The following is a 12,483-nucleotide window of genomic DNA, read 5'->3' on the forward strand; positions in this document are numbered from 1 at the left end:
ACTTCCCCATGGAGATAAGAGGAAATAAACAAGAACAAGAACTAGAAAGAAAATAGAAGAATACCTAGAGGGGTGTGTATATATATGCTTGTACATGTATGTGTAGTGTGACCTAAGTGCAAGTAGAAATAGCAAGACATACCTGAAATCTTGCATATTTATGAGACAGACAAAAGACACCAGCAATCCTACCATCATGTAAAACAATTACAGGTTTTCGTTGTACACTCACTTGGCAGGACGGTAGTGCCTCCCTGGGCGGTTGCTGTTTACCAACCTACTACCTAGGTTAATTTCAATACATATTCATAAATTATTTTCTTATAAAATTTGCATTTCTCTGAAAATTGAAGTTTGTTTGAAGCACTCGTCAGTAGCAAGTTGCAAAGAATTACCAGCTTGGAAACACAGCTGTGAATTTAAGTGTTAGAACAAATGACAGACATACCATCTCAGACTGTAGGGTAGGTGATTAAGCTTTTTGATCCCAAACTGGCTTTTACACATCTGATATGGTAATAACTAGATCAGAGGTTTATAATACCAATAAGATGGTGAGTAATACATGTACAACATCTGGGTATTTTTATTTAAGAATTATTTTGTCAGGGGCTTACCAATTTAATACAGAGACAAGTGAAAGAATACTTACATAGAGTAATCAGGGAGGTGGTACTGGTTGTAAGTTTGACATGCAGTGATGAATAGTAGCAGTGGTCACTTTGGCATGAAGTGATGAATAGTAGCAGTGGTCATGTTGACATGCAGTGATGAATAGTAGCAGTGGTCATGTTGACATGCAGTGATGAATAGTAGCAGTGGTCACTCTGGCATAAAGTGATGAATATTTGCAGTGGTCATGTTGGTGTGGAAGGAGACATTCTAGTGGATGTGTGACTTCATTTGATTACAGTGTCATGACATTTTAAAAACTGAGCCAGAACTTGTTGGATGTAACAGTGATTGAGGATTCCAAAAACTTTTTGTTTCTAGAACTTTTCCTTTATGATCACTTTGGCACTGTTCCGTTTCATGATGTGTCCATGTAAGCTCCTGTGTAAACCTGTGTATTGTTCATGTTATCTCTTCTACATGCATGTTTGTGTTCACTGATTGTGGTGTCCAAACATCTAGAAGTCTAACTAGTGTAAACTATCACAGTCTCCACATAGGATCAGGTAAACTTCTGTGTTCATTTGTGTAGTTTGTTAGGTCTATTCCTGGTGAGATAGTTACGAAGTATGTTGGAATCTCAGAAGTAAAGACAATATTCTTGTGCATCAGCAACTGCCCAGGGAGGTACTACTGTCCTACTAAATGAGTGAGAGACAGAAGCCTGCATTTGTTTTACATGATGGTAGGAGGCCTGGTGTCTTTTTTTTCTGTCTCAAACACACAAGATAACAGGTATATCTCAGTGACGAATAGTGATGATACCAATGTACTAGTTGTACATTGGTGTCATCACTGATACCAATGTACAACTAGTACATTGTAAAATTTGCAAATTTTATATATTTCATTTAGAAATAAAGTAATTTATTTTTTCCAATGAAGTGGCCATATCTCAACAAGGCAGGGTGACCTAAAAAGAAAAACGAAAGTCTTTGTTTAAAATTTCTTAAAATTTCTGGAAACATAGCTGTGAATTTAAGTGTTAGAACAAATGACAGACATTCCATCCCAGACTGTAGGGTAGGTGATTAAGCTTTTCACTTAGGTCACACTACACATGCATGTACACGTTTATGCATAAACATTCATCTGAGTTTTCTTTGATTTTATCTTAATAGTTCTTGTTCTTATTATTTTTTCTTTCATATTCGTGGGGAAGTGAAATAAGAATCTTTCCTCGGTAAGTCATGTGTGTTGTAAAAGTCAACCAAAATGCCAAGAGCAGTGGGCTAGTAACCCCTTGTCCCATACAGTTTACTAAAAATAATAAGAAAACCAGTAAAAGGACACAAGTGCAACTAATGTGACATTTATTGTGGCAACGTTTCGCTCTCCAGGAGCTTTATCAAGCTTTATCAATGGCTTGATAAAGCTCCTGGAGAGTGAAACGTTGCCACAATAAATGTCACATTAGTTGCACTTGTGTCCTTTTACTTTACATATTGTCTGTAATTCTACCAACTTTATTACAATAAGAAAACCGTCTGAAAGTGAGTGGATGTAGTGCGAATGATAAGAAAAAGATGATTGTGGATGTTATGAATGAAAAGAAGCTGGATGTCCTGGCTCTAAGTGAAACAAAGCTGAAGGGGGTAGGAGAGTTTCAGTGGTGAGAAATAAATGGGATTAGGTCAGGGGTTTCTAATAGAGTTAGATCTAAGGAAGGAGTAGCAATAATGTTGAAGGATTAGTTATTGCAGGAAAACAGGGATTTTTTTTTTTTTTTAACAAGTCGGCCGTCTCCCACTGAGGCAGAGTGACACAAAAAGAAAGGAAATCCCCAAAAAGAAAATACCTTCATCATTTAACACTTTCACCTCACTCACACATAATCACTGTTTTTGCAGAGGTGCTCAGAAACGCAACAGTTTAGAAGCATATACATATAAAGATACACGACATATCCCTCCAAACTGCTAATATCCCAAACCCCTCCTTTAGAGTGCAGGCATTGTATTTCCCATTTCCAGGACTCAAGTCCGGCTATATAAAAATAACCGGTTTCCCTGAATCCCTTCACTAAATATTACCCTGCTCACACTCCAACAGATCGTCAGGTCCCAAATACCATTCGTCTCCATTCACTCCTATCGAACACGCTCATGCACGTCTGCTGGAAGTCCAAGCCCCTTCCTTCTAACCTTTTCGAGGATGACCCCTACCCCGCCTTCCTTCCCCTACAGATTCATACACTCTCCATGTCATTCTACTTTGATCCATTCTCTGTAAATGACCAAACCACTTCAACAACCCCTCTTCAGCCCTCTGACTAATACTTTTATTAACTCCACACCTTCTCCTAATTTCCACACTCCGAATTTTCTGCATAATATTTACACCACACATTGCTCTTAGACAGGACATCTCCACTGCCTCCAACCGCCTCCTCGCTGCTGCATTCACAACCCAAGCTTCACACCCATATAAGAGTGTTGGTACTACTATACTTTCATACATTCCTTTCTTTGCCTCCATAGATAACGTTTTTTGACTCCACATATACCTCAACGCACCACTCACCTTTTTTCCTTCATCAATTCTATGATTAACCTCACCCTTCATAAATTCATCCGCCGACACGTCATCTCCCAAGTATCTGAAAACATTCACTTCTTCCATATTCCTCCTCCCCAATTTGATATCCAATTTTTCTTTATCTAAATCATTTGATACTCTCATCACCTTACTCTTTTCTATGTTCACTTTCAACTTTCTACCTTTACACACACTCCCAGACTCATCCACTAACCTTTGCAATTTTTCTTTAGAATCTCCCGTAAGCACAGTATCATCAGCAAAAAGTAAATGTGTCAATTCCCATTTTGTATTTGATTGCCCATAATTTAATCCCACCCCTCTCCCGAACACCCTAGCATTTACTTCTTTTACAACCCCATCTTTCTTTCAACACACCGGCCGTATCCCACCGAGGCGGGGTGGCCCAAAAGGAAAAACGAAAGTTTCTCCTTTTACATTTAGTAATATATACAGGAGAAGGGGTTACTAGCCCCTTGCTCCCGGCATTTTAGTCGCCTCTTACAACACGCATGGCTTATGGAGGAAGAATTCTGTTCCACTTCCCCATGGAGGTAAGAGGAAATAAACAAGAACAAGAACTAGAAAGAAAATAGAAGAAAACTCAAAGGGGTGTGTATATATATGCTTGTACAAGAACTATTTGGGATATTGGCAGTTTGGAGGGATATGTTGTGTATCTTTATATGTGTATGCTTCTAGACTGTTGTATTCTGAGCACGTCTGCAAAAACAGTGATAATGTGCGAGTGTGGTGAAAGTGTTGAATGATGATGAAAGTATTTTCTTTTTGGGGATTTTCTTTCTTTTTTGGGTCACCCTGCCTCGGTGGGAGACGGCCGACTTGTTGAAAAAAAAAAAAAAAAAAAAGAACTATTAAGATAAAATCAAAGAAAACTCAGATGAGTGTGTATAAATAAACGTGTACATGTATGTGTAGTGTGATCTGAGTGTAAGTAGAAAGTAGCAAGACATACCTGTAATCTTGCATATTTATGAAACAGACAAAAAAACACCAGCAATCCTACCATCATGTAAAACAATTACAGGCTTTTGTTTTACATTCACTTGGCAGGACGGTAGTACCTCCCTGGGTGGTTGCTGTCTACCAACCTACAAATGTTCTTCTTAAATGTATCTTAATTATTTGTTCTCTGCCTTCGGGGAAAACAGCTGATGTATTAATTTTTTTTATCTGCTTCTTGAGATGATTACAGAGAAGAATTGTGGGAGAGTACTGTTTTAATGTAGTTTTCTGGAGTGTCTGGTATGCTGCTTGGAGGTCGAAGACAAACGGCATTAGACTAGTACCATTTATTTGGAGAATGGGTTACACAGGCAAACGGAATGAGGGCTGCCAAACCAGTCCAGAGCGCCTACCTGACCTTCTGTCATCACCTTCATGGTAGGACCGTGTAGATCTGCTTCTGTGCCTGATATCTGGTGAGAACTTTAGGAACTAGGCCTATACCAGTAACTGTCTCTAGTGGACAGTATGTGGAACAAGTGTGTAGACCTACTGTCTACATAATTCATGGAAATTGACCACTCTAGGCATCTATCTGTGTGGAGTATCACCACTCTCCTAAACTGTGCTGTATACTCATTTCTAGCATACACGTTGCAAAACATTTTGAATGCCCTTTTTTGGGCACTGAAGTAATATTTAAAGGTATAAAGATAACTAGAAAATTAGTCCTTAGCACTTATAAGGTAAAAATTGGTAGTATGTACTGTATACAGCCTCTCCTCATTTAACGTTGGAGTTCCATTCCTAAGACCACATTGGTAAATGAATTTATCGCTAAGTGAGGAGCATACTATAATAGTAGTGGGTTTGTGTCAACCATCTTCGATATTGTTTAATGTCACCTTTGCACCATTTATAATATTTCTGGTATTTTTTAAATGTTTATACAATAGTGTACTGTATATTGTAATAAACAGAATAGAGGAAATCAGCTCTAATATACATTATTTAGGTATGTATACTGGTCAGAGAGCCCATTGCAAGTCTGAGTCGTCTGTGAACGAGTATGTTGCAAAGTGAGGAGAGGCTGTATTATGTTTGTAATTGTTGCTTAAAATTTTGAAAATCTTGTATAATTTCAGTGAAAAACTTTTTCATCCAAATGATACTTTAGGGGAGAGCCAGAAACCTGCTGTTATGCTAAACAACATTTTAATTCTTAACAGAATATCCTGAAAATGTATTGATCATAGTAAATTGAAGCTGGTTTGAATAAGGTAAATATCACTGCATTAATGGCATACAATACTGACAAGGTGATAAATAAGACACGTCCAACACCTGGGTATCTTTATTGACAAGATGTTCCATCTTTACACAGATAACCCACACATACCAGAAAGAAACTTATGATGCCATTTAGGTCCTCCTTGGACCATTAACTAGTGTGACTAGTTAATGGTCCAAGTCAGACTGAAACGTCGTTACAGGTTTCCTTCTAATGTTTGTGAGTTATTTTTGCATTGTTCCACTCAGAATATTGTGCCTTTTTTTTATTCTTCATTTCACCTTTGCAGCTGGATTTTTCTATCATAACTCAAAGGCATTTATTATACTGGAGGCAGTGGAAGTGGAGCAGTAATTTTATGGTGTTGAGTTACTTATTTTGTCAAGACTGAGGGACTCAACACCTTAAATTACCTCTCCACTTATTCCACTGCCTCCACTATAATAATTGTACAAACAAAACATCTTGTCAATAATAATATGGAAGTGTTTCACATGTCTTCATCATAGAGGTAACTATCATTGGAAAGGAAAAGTTTACTGTGTGTGTAGGCTGTTTTTCATTTTGCCACTCGTACAGCTACATGATATTTATTTTTATATCATCATCATTAGGCTAGTGTTGGGAGTAAAATTAGTACATCCTACTTGTACATAGAAATTAGTTTGGTGGTGGGACTGTAGAAAAAAGCTTTCTAGACATATTTTGGTGTTGGGAGTAAACAAACTAAATCACACAGCCCTCCCCTCCCTACTTTTTAAGTTTTAGCATCTTTATTAATATTTTTTTGTCCATTGATTTCCATACCATGAGTTTACTTCATGTTTTGTTTCTTGAAATTTTATTAAGAGTAGATTATAATGTCATTCATGAAATAAACTAAATTAATTAGTGTATAGTTACAGTAGGAGATAATTATGTAAATTTTGTGTTTGCTCTTATTATTCAAATATTAAAATGTGTTTAAGTGTGGAATTAAATTCATTAATTAAAATGCTCTGAGATATGGACTAAATGAGATATTACCATTATCTCATTATAAATCACTAAGACTTCACTCATTTACATTTTTGGGGAGTAAGTGTCGAAGAATCCTTCTTCCATAAGCCATGCGTGCGTGTTGTATGAGGTAATTAAAATGCAAGGAGCAAGGGTCTAGTGACTCTTCCTCCTGTATAAATTACTAAATATAAAATGAATTCATTTGCATATGTAATTTAATTAGTATGTTTTAAAGGGAAGGAGCTTATAGCTTTTTATAAAAAATACAAAATCAATCTCTTCACTTTTCAGTAATGTTCTTTCAGAAGGCAGAAAATAAATTTTAAATTATATACTATATATTAACCTCTTACAGTAGACTCTCGCATATCCCATGGGTTACATTCCTGAAATTGGCTTTTTTCATAATGTATGATAGTAAAAATAGCTTTTTTTTTTCTTTTTTTCAACACGTCAGCATTTCCCACCAAGGCAGGGTGATGCTCCCCCCCCCCCAAAAAAAAAAAAAAATAATAATAACTTTCGCCATCATTCACACAAAATCAGTCTTTACAGAGGCGTCCAGATATGACAGTTCAGATGTCACTCCAAACAGCCAATATCCCAAACCCCTCCTTTAAAGTGCAGGCATTTTACTTCCCACCTCCAGGACTTAAGTCTGACTAATCATTTTCCCTGAATCCCTTCACAAAATATTATCCTGCCACTCCCACAGCTCATCAGGTCCCATAAACTATTTGTCTCCATTCATTCCTATCTAACACTCTCACACATGCCGTTTTGAAATTACATACATAGCATTGTAGTTGTCATTGCCTGTTGGCTCATACAACCTATCTCGTTTACATATTTATTAAGCCACTTTTTAAAGCTAACTCCTTAGATCACGGCTAAGTCACAAATGGAATATATCGGTATTATACCTTTGATATAATGATACTAACAGCTTGGGTAAATTTAAAAATAAGTTTGACAAGTATATGAGTGAGATAGGTTGCATTTGAGAACAACATGCCTTGCATGGGCCAGTAAGCCTACTGTAATGTTCCTCATATGGAAAATTTTATTCAGATCATTAACTCAGAGGGCTATTAACCCCTTGACTGTCACAACCCCCAATCCTGAGGTGTCTCCTGGTGTCGCAAAATTTAAAAAAAAATATATTTTTTCTTATGAAATGATAGAGAATCTTTTCCCGATGGTAATGACACCAAAACAACTAAATTTGATGGAAAACTGACGGAAATACGCTCTCGTGAAGTTAGCAACCTCGGCGATATTTACAAATCGGCGATTTTGCCCACTTTGTGCCCTATTTTCGGCTAATTCCATTGTTCCAGTCGACCAAACTCATAGCTATTTCTTTAGAACTCCATCTTTTCTATTGAGTACAAGAAACTGCCCATTTACTGATTTCAACTACCTAATAACGTGGTGAGAAATTTGCAATTTGGTCAATTTCACGAAAATTAAAAAATATGACAATTTCAAAATAAGGTCCAGAATGAACAATGCAGACATTCCTGGCTCTAAAATAGCATTTTCTTTGTTCATCAGTTACGTCTCCAGGCCCCTCTGATATTACTCTTGCTTTCTATTTTGAATTTTTATTCAAATAAAAAATAGAAGATTAACTGTTATGCAGACTACTGCAATAATTGTACAAATAATGTCAACCCATTCATGATTGTATATTAGAATGGCTAGATGGACATTTATTGGAAAATGACATCAGTTGTTTACTTTTGAACATAGGCAAAAATCAAACATTTCCCCTACTTCAAGCTCGATTTCCAGGTTCTTTTCATTGTAAAACCAATCAAAATCACCTCTATTTCTATAATATGTTTTCCATTCTATCAAACGAGACCAAGAAAACGAGAATACAACCATAAATACTACGAAAATAGACCACAAAGTCAGCATTTTAATTAAAAAAAATGATTGGAATTTTTTTTTTTTCTCATTATGCACTGTGTGCTCCAGGATTTTTTTTATATGGTGCACACTCACCACAATGATCCATTCTCTCACATGTGGGCCTACCAGCTTTTTCCTGCTTGATTTGAAGCTGCTAGAATTTGTGAGTATATATACGTCGAACACGGTGGCTTGTAAGACGTATATATACAACCGAAACAGTCAAAGGGTTAATTTAGGATAACCCAACAAAGTTGCCATTAGACTGTCAGGTTTATTTCCATAGGGTCCTTTAACCCTTAAACTGACCAAACATAGATCTACGTTTTTTCAACATTTGAAAGTATGCAAAAAACGTAGATCTTTTTTTTTTACATTTGAAAGCGTTTAAAAAACTTTGATCCACTTTTTTTTTATATTTGAAAATATGTAAGAAAATGTAGATCTACTTTTGGAGCACTATGCATGTGAATGTAGATCTATGTTTGGACAGTTTAAGGGTTAATCCTCTTCCCCAGAATGCAACCCACAACTGTAGGCTAACACCCAGGTACCTACTTATGGCTAGGTGAACAGGGGCAACAGGTATGAGGAAACATGTCCCTCACTTGTACTAGTCAGGCATAAAGGAGCTCAGATAACAATAAGTAATATATCTTTAACAAATTGTACCAAACATATAGGAACTCACCACATCTATACCAAATATATACTAGACAAGCATTTGAGAAAGTAATAACTAGGAAAAATGCCGTATTACTGTAATAAAATGGTGTGCGAGTTTGTTGCTATTGCTGGTGGTGTGTATAGCTAATAAACTTGCATTGTATTGTACCAGATTTATAAATAACAAAAAGGCACAATACCGTGACTGGAACGACACACAAATAACCCGCACATAAAAGACAGAAGCTTGCTTCGGTCCGTGGACCATTCACACTAACAGAGGAGGAGCACTTTCCTTTGCCATAGAAATCCCTAAACAAATATTTTCATCTCGGAGCCTTTTTTTTTTTTTTTTTTTTTTTTTTTTTTTAAATTTTATGGAATGAACACTCAATCAAATTTGCGAAGGGGTAATCTGTGAAATATAATCTCAGTAGTGTTATGGTAAAAATGCAATATTTAGAAGTATGATATGAGAGTGAGTCTACTGTAAAACTTTCCTACATTTGAGTTTCACTTTGTCAACTCTTGCTGTAGGGCAATTGGTGGTCTGTGCTATTATTCCTTTAGTAAATATTGCTTTCTATAAAATCTGTACTATTTACATCGCCTTTTCACTTCTAAAGGAATGCTTACCAAGATAATCGTAATTCTTACTATGTGTTCTTGTTTTTAGTGCGAGGATATAATGCTGCATAGAAATTCTGTGGAGGTTCGCTCCCTAAGGATGGAAATTTCTGAGAAGGAACAACGCATCAAAAATATATTTATGATTTTTATTTCAGCTGAGTGCGGAATTGCTAGAAGCATATCCCTTTGTTGTCTAGAAATGTAAACAAAAGTAGAAAATTTTCAGAATAAGTGCATCAGTTTGGCACTGCACAGTATTAAAGAAAATAGTATGTGTCCAGATGTTTTTTTATGTCTTATTGAAGAATCTTAATCTGAAAGAACTGTTTATGAACCTTGCTGTATCCACATGTAAGTGGTAGATAATGTTAAAAGTGATACATATACAGTGACTCAGATAATGTTTATATATTCCAAGATGCAGTAGCAATCTTCTTTCAACAAACCGACTGTATCCCACCGAGGCACGGTGTCCCAAAAAGAAAAACAAATGTTTCTTTTTTTAAATTTGGTAATATATACAGGAGAAGGGGTTACTAGCTCCTTGCTTGCATTTTAGTTGCTTACGCAGTAGAAATATTTGGAATTAAAGTGGAGGATAAGATATGGTAATTATCTTAGTATATAAGTCGTGGTCAGTAAAAGCAAAAGGATTTACAAAACAGATAAGGAAGGTAGATAACTACCTTGAAAGCCTTGAAAATTCTAAACCAGGTATTATCCTCCTCGGAGATTCTAACATTCCAGATGTTAACCCTTTGACTGTTTCAGGCCCCTCTCTGAAACTGTCATTCTATGTCGCTCAATTTTTTGAAAAAAAAAAAAAAAAATTCTTATGAAATGATAGAGAATCTTTTCCTGATGGTAATGACACCAAAAATTCGAAATTTGGTCGAAAACTCATGGAATTATGCTCCCGCGAAGTTAACAGTCTCGGCGACATATGCGTATCGGCGATTTTGCCGGCTTTGAGCCCTATTTTCAGCCAATTCCATTGTTCCAGTTGACCAAACTCATAGCTATTTCTTTTGAACTCCATTTTATCTATCAGCTGAGTACAAGAAACCTCCCATTTACTAATTTGGACTACCCAATATGGTGGTCAGAAATTGGCAATTTGGCCAATTTCACGCAAACTAAAAAAGATGCCAATTTCAAAATAGGGTCCAGAATAAACAAGGTAGACATTCGTGGCACTAAAATAACATATGCTCTGTTCATTAGTCACATCTCTAGGCCCCTCTTATATTATTATTGCTTTCTATTTTGATTTTTTATTCATACAAAAAAATACAAAATTTACTGTTATGCAGACTACTGCATTATTGTAAAAATGGTATAAATAATATCAGTGCACTAGTGAAAGAATATTGGACTCCCCAGTTGACGTGTATTGGACGTGTGGTGTGATTTATTCACTCCTGAACATTGGTAAAAATCGAACATTTCCGCTACTTTGAGCTCAGTTTCAAGGTCGTTTTCATCGTCAAAGTAATGAAAATCATCTCTATTTCTGTAATATGTTTTCCATTTTATCACCTAAGACCATGAAAACGCGAATACAACGATAAATATTATATGAAAATACACCTCAAAGTCTGCGTTTTATTCCAAAAAAACGATCAGAGTTTTTTTTTTCTCATTACGCGATGTGTGCTGCAGGATTTTTTTTATGTGGTGCACACAGACCCATTCTCTCGCATGTGGGCCTACCAGCTTTCACCCGCTTGATTTGAAGCCGCTAGAATTATTGAGTATATATACGTCAGAAACATTGGCTCTTAAGACGTATTTATACGTCGAAAACAGTCAAAGGGTTAAATAGGAGGTGGTAGATAACACCATTATACCAGACATGGTACCTGGAAAAACTAGAGCTAAACAGACACCACAAAACTATTGCGGCTATGTGAAAAATTTGCATTTGAACATAAGAGAACTTAACAGAAGGGAAGCAAACAATGTGGAACTAATCAAACATAACTTTCTCAAATAAAATGTATTCTTATCACAACCTCACAGACCATTATAAATACATACATTAGAGAACCTAAGAAATAACCAACATGGAGTAATTTACAGTAAATTTAACTTTAACAGCTGGTGAATTGATTGGGACAACATAAACAAGGAAGTAACAGACATCCTTGGAAATAATCTTAAGCATTCTTAAATGTGTTGAAAAGCTAAAAGAAGGCATTTAAAATATTGTGTTCCAATGAGAAAGTCTTCAAAAAGATTAAATATTTAAAGGTAACACACAAGAATGTACAGAAAAAGAAAAAGGGTACTGAATTACTTAGACAAACATGTATCACAATAAACAAAAGATAACCCAAACTGAGAGATTGTTAATATAGAGCAAAAACTGAACCATTCATACCAAATGCAAGATGTACAAAAGGAACAAAATGTATTCAGGAAATTGAAAAAAAAATAGAACTGGTCCACTATTTAGAGGAGGCTAATACACCACTGTGGAAAAGGATGTAAACCCAACTTTGAAAGACCATTATGAATCAGTATCTATTACTGTTACAAACAGAGATCAGAAGCATTGCCAGAGCAAGTGGAGAAATCATATAATGTATGGGCCTTGATTTGTTTGCAATTGTATTATTACAATTTTGTGAGTCAAGTGAAGAAGTCTTCAAAAGGAAACTTCATCACTGCCTCCACAGTCAGGTAGTGATGGCTATGTGGGTCACTAGGCCACCAAGAGTATCAACCTGGTTGAACAGGCAATCAACAGAAGAGCCTGCCCCAGGCTGGTCTGCAACGGTAAAAAATGAAATTGC

General features: G+C 36.1%; 1 protein-coding gene and 1 long non-coding RNA gene across 10 annotated transcripts in view; one reads left to right on the top strand and one right to left on the bottom strand.

The window, feature by feature from the left end:
- Positions 1-12,483, top strand: part of Cip4 (formin-binding protein 1-like Cip4) — a 625,492-nt gene that overhangs the window by 581,142 nt on the left and 31,867 nt on the right. The gene's annotated exons all lie outside the window — the stretch shown is intronic.
- The window catches only part of LOC128689021 (uncharacterized), a 238,706-nt gene that overhangs the window by 129,344 nt on the left and 96,879 nt on the right, over positions 1-12,483 (bottom strand). The window lies entirely within an intron of this gene.

Source organism: Cherax quadricarinatus, chromosome 21 (assembly GCF_038502225.1).
Source record: "Cherax quadricarinatus isolate ZL_2023a chromosome 21, ASM3850222v1, whole genome shotgun sequence".
Lineage (NCBI taxonomy): Eukaryota > Metazoa > Arthropoda > Malacostraca > Decapoda > Parastacidae > Cherax > Cherax quadricarinatus.